At 53.4% G+C, this 4,989-nt stretch overlaps 1 long non-coding RNA gene across 1 annotated transcript; it reads left to right on the top strand.

Annotated features, from left to right (window-relative positions):
- Window positions 1-586: 586 nt before the first annotated feature.
- Window positions 587-4,580, top strand: LOC109262767 (uncharacterized). The gene is made up of 2 exons (XR_002077920.2): window positions 587-1,497; window positions 4,324-4,580. It is a non-coding gene; the product is annotated as an uncharacterized LOC109262767 (long non-coding RNA).
- Window positions 4,581-4,989: the final 409 nt, after the last annotated feature.

The following is a 4,989-nucleotide window of genomic DNA, read 5'->3' as shown; positions in this document are numbered from 1 at the left end:
AGGGTATTTCCAGATTCTTGGAATGATCTAGATGGGTGGGAGGCCTTGAGGTTCAGTTCTATGGACCTGATGGTGAGCACTCCCCTGAGTGACTGGGTCACTCATTATTTGCCTCATTAGATGAATGGAGTCAAATAAGCCTGGGAAGTGCTGTCAGTGCAGTGTTCCAGAGTCCCAATTCCTTGCAACTCTTTAAAGGTTCTGACAAGTCCTGCAGTTCAGAACATTAACTTTATTTGATCCAGAGTTTCTAAAACTTGTTTTTGCCGTAGAGGCCCTCTCTGGGCAAATGTTTTCAAACAACTGAGAAGCAGGAGGGAATGCCCCCCTCCCTTGCCCTCTCCAATCCTATTTCCTTTTATGGAGTAGAGGGGGCTGCTGTCTCAGGGCTGAGCTGGGACTCTCCTCAATTTGGGATTACAGACACAGCAGGTCAGACAGGTGCTTTTCGGGCAGGGGCTGGTTGAGAGGCGAGGACCGGGTCAGACCTACCCGTAAGGGGTTTCTGTTGTAATAAAATCCTTTCCTAAAAAAAAAAAAAAAAAAATTCTGTGGCTCAAACTTTCTCTTGCCCAGAATTTTAAAAGAGTGGGGCATTTTGACTCAAATGAAGGCAAAGGGGGTTGACATATGGATTCCTGAGTCTCACTTTCTATTAGCATCGTCTAGTTTTTTCATTTGACTTTGGTGCAAGACTGGTGACACGATTTCCAGGTCCCTGTGCAAAACGAAAGTGCTGGGGGCCCCTGCTCAGAAGTTAAGGTCAAGAGAGGGAGGGCGGAGCATTAAACGGCGTGGGGGCTCCTTCCGAGCTTGGGCCTCGGTGACTGTGCGGGTCACGTGCCCATGGGGCCGGTCCTGGCCCGGTGCGTATTTGCGCTTACCCATTTCAAAGTTCACGGCTCTGAGGACCTGTAAAGTCTGTAGGGAAGACCCAGCGGCTTGGGAGAGGACTGTGACCTTCGCATAATGGGCTAGATCTGGGCCCCGCGTGGAGGGGCCTCTGCGGGGTGGATCCGTAATGGAGCTTTTTTAGCCTCACTCAGCACTCTCCCTGATTCATCAGCGATGATGCTGCTGCTGCGGCCCGGCCCCGGGCCCCGTGTAGTTCACATTCTCATCGTAATGAGCTGCTGCTTCTCCAGTGAAAACACTGCTCTAGCCTGGGCGTTTCCAAAACAGTGCTAGTTACCGCATCCAGGTAGATGGGATCAGCCTACGACTCCCTCTTTTCCTGGCTTGTAATAATTAACCATTCTATCAGGGGACTCAGTCTAATTGTCTTTCCTATAAGCAGTTGGTAATTATGAGCACAGCGACGGGGTGAGAAAGTGGGAACACGGGAGGGCACAACTTTCCCTATTCTGAGCGCCTGTATCTCCAGCAGCCGCGGGAGGGTGACAGGTGTGGGGAACCGCGACAGCAGCAGGATGGGGGCCCATCCCTTCTCTACCTTGTGCCCTAGGCTTCCGCAGTGGAGGGGGGTAGTCTCAGCAGGTAAGGCAAAGCCGGTGCCTTTGGCAAGGGGTTTCTGGGCCCCACTGTGGATTAAGGAAGCGGGAGAGGCACACTCTGAGCCATCCCGAGAGAGGCTCCCAGAAACTCTTTACCAAGTTCATGCTCACCGGCCTTCTGCTTCCCACGCTTTCCACCTAGGAAGCCTCGCCTACCCGCTCCTGCCCCCAGACGGGCTGCAGAGCGGCCCCATCTTCTCCTGCAAGAAAGGCGGACGTGGTCCGACTGCCACGGGCAAAGTCTGGAACCCGAGAGTGACCAGGGAGGGCGGTGGAGGTGCCCACGTGCCCTATCTTTTTGCCTTCAGGCCAGCGAGGGCATCCTTCCCTGACCCTTGAAAATGGCAGCAGTTGTACTGAACAAGTTCTCCCCCTTTTACTTTTTACTGGTTTTGATTCACGACAGTGAGCCTCTGCATCACGGTCCCTTGGAGCTGCGGGGAGAGCTGGGAGGGAGGACTTCCGCCCATGCTCTGGGGAGCATCGGAAGCCAGCCACGGTGGACTTAGGCCAAACACATGATCTTGACTAAGAGCCTTTTCCTTAAGTGGGGGTGGGGGGTGGGGAATCGTCTGGGTTTATTCATATGTTAGGCTGTGTGGATTGGGGAAATATAGTTATCTCTCCTTTTTTTTTTTTTTTTTTAACTTTGTCTATTTTGAGGGGGAGGGAGGGGCAGAGAGAGAGGGCAAGAGAGAATCCTAAGCAGGCTCCACACTGTCAGCACGGAGCCAGAGGCGGGGCTCGAACCCACCAACTGTGAGATCCCGACCTAAGTCGAAACCGAGCGTTGGATGCTTAACGGACTGAGCCACCCCGGGCGCCCCCTAGCTTTCTCTCTTTAACTGACGCCATAGATTACCCTCGTGTTTCCTGTCCTGTTCCCAAAGCAAAGGGTTTTGAGGCACTCTCTGTTGAGACAGTCATTTCACCGAGGGCGGGTTAATCATTAGGTTGAGGGCAAGGGTGTCAACACAGGTACAATTTACTTATTTGTTTCTAATTGCAGTAGAGGCGCCCTGATTAATGAGTAACTGTCTGGGGAGTGGAGGTGAAGTAGGCCACTATCCCCTTCTGTTGTAAGGCCAGCTTTCACTTCTCCCTGATAACCTGTCAGTGGTTCTGCCTTGGGAGACCCAGCCTCCTCTGCCCATTTCCTTGTTGTCGTAAGTGGCTGGCTCGCTATCCGGCCTATGCCGCACCCTTGGGCAAGCCCGTCCCTTTCTTGGGGCTTCCTCTGCACCATCTGCAAGCGGAGGCCAAGAGACCATCTCTGTGATGGGGAGCTTTGTCTTGAGAGCCCTCTTGCTGCTGGAGTCAAGTGTGTAGGAGCGGGAAGCCTCGAAGTGTCTAGGGGGGATGTCAGTCTAGAAGCTCTCATGGGCCACGCTCGTAGAAACATAGGGCATTTTTCTCCTCTGTGGTAAAACCTCCATGCTGACCCCAGTCTCATGGTAGGTTGTCTAGGCCAGGTTGGCGGACTTCCTCCGTGGGGACAGGGGCATCTCCCGCAGTCTCATACTGGCAATGACAGCTTGTTCCAGGGTCTGCCCCGTCCATGTCACAGAGACCGTGTTGAGTCCCTACTATTTACTGCGGGCTGACCATGGGGAAAGGGCAGCACTGAGGGCCTAAGACACAGTAGCCCGTTTAATTCTTATAACAATCCCTTGTATTATTATTTCCGTTTTACAGGGAGGGATGTTGAGCTCAAAGAACTCAGGTGGCCTGCCCGTGGCTGCACGACTCATGGGTGGCAGACCTGGGATTCCATCCCGTGCCCTTGACTATAGCCCACGCCCTTGACCGCTTTGCTTACATCTTTCCATTCCGTGTCTGTTTAAAGATCCATTAAAATTGGGAATGCCCCTTCTCTGAGCCACAGCCTTCTTGGTGTCTTCTTATCACTGTGAAACCCGACACCAAAAGTCAGAGTGGACCCAAATGGTTAACATACTCCTTTATACTCTTGTAGATACAGTGCCAAGTAATAGTCTGGGGTATTACTCACTGCTCAGGGCCTCAGGTGCAGATAGGAATCAGTCTTCCCAATGGGCCAGCGCTCAGCATGGGTTCGCCCCCTCCTTGTTCGGGGGTGCATGGCCACGTTACCTACTTCCTACTCCTGGCCTTGACCGGCACAACCAGGGGGCCAGGCCAGGCTGGGGAAGGGGATGCGAGGGCAAGGGCGAAGATCTTATTTTTTTTTCCGTGGCTTTTGTCGAGGAGAAACTGTAGGCCAGTGGTGATCTCTGATCAACAGCCCCTCTTACCTCATTTGGAATACTGAGGAGCAGGTGTTTTGTCAGCCTGTGCTTTTACAGAAATACCAAGAGGTTTTTCAGCCTTTTCAAGGAATTTGCAAACATCCCATATTCCCTTCCCTCTCCATCTTCTGTCCAGTCACTCGCCTGGAAGAACAGTTGACAGACTTGGCCGTGGCCCACGCCGTTGCCACGTGGTAATGCCAGAGGGTCTCGGGCCCAGGAGGGGCGTCCCAGCAAACTGCCCAACTCCTGATACGGGGGCAGTGTTTTCTGGCTATAGAGTGTAGCCAGAGTGAGCTTTTCTGGCCTGAGCCGTTGCATATGCCCAGCAGGGGCTGGGTGCTCGACTTGGAAGATGCAGGAAGCTGAGGCCCAGCGAAGTGACGGACGGATGGCCGGCCAAGTGGGGCCAGCAGCTGCGGGAAGCCCAGATTTCTTGGCACGGACTCTGGGATTCTTTACACCGACCAGCTCTTAAGTCCGGGCAGCTCGGGGATCCAAGAAAGCACCTTTATTTCTGACTTTCTTCTTCTCTCCTGTAGCCTTCTGACTAATGTTCAGCGGGGGCCGTGCACCTAGAAAGTCTCCGTCTGAGGCTGCTCCCTCTTGGGAAGAGCAGAAAGTCCCAGTTGGACTTAGGAAGAATGAAATCCGTCCCAGGCCCCGAGCTCTCTGAAAAGTTGTTATTAAATTCCGCGCGTGGCCCTGACCTGGATTTAAAGATTTGCAAGAAGACAAATTCCAAACAGATGCCCATTAGGGCCCTGACAGCCGCAGCTTAAAGATAACATTTACATTCTGCTGGGGTTCGTATCTCTCTGTTCCCTGCGCAGCCCCTCTCCCGCCTCCAGTGGGATCAATACCTCGGTCGAGGTTACATGGAGGTGGCCACATTCTTTTAAGCTGTTTGCTCAGTGCTTGGTTTGCTCTGCTAACATGCCAGGCACTTCTTCCAACAGGCCTGTTTGCCTAGTATTAGGGCTGTTTGCCGAAACACCTACCCCAATCCGAGGGGGCTCAGCTTTCCAAACAGTTGGTCCCCACATCTGTCAATCAATAACAGCAATCGGGTTCCTGATATGGACAGCAAGTGTGGCCAAGTCCAATATTTGCCCAAACGCCACCCCCTCCCCCTGCACCTGACTCTCCCCCCAGCTCGACGAGGCGGACATTCGCCAAGCGCACAGGCTGCTGGGAACAGGCGATGC

The sequence above is a fragment of the Panthera pardus genome, unplaced genomic scaffold (assembly GCF_024362965.1).
Source record: "Panthera pardus isolate Hobbes unplaced genomic scaffold, ASM2436296v1 HiC_scaffold_24, whole genome shotgun sequence".
Taxonomy (NCBI): Eukaryota; Metazoa; Chordata; class Mammalia; order Carnivora; family Felidae; genus Panthera; species Panthera pardus.
This window is presented reverse-complemented; position numbering and strand designations above follow the sequence as displayed.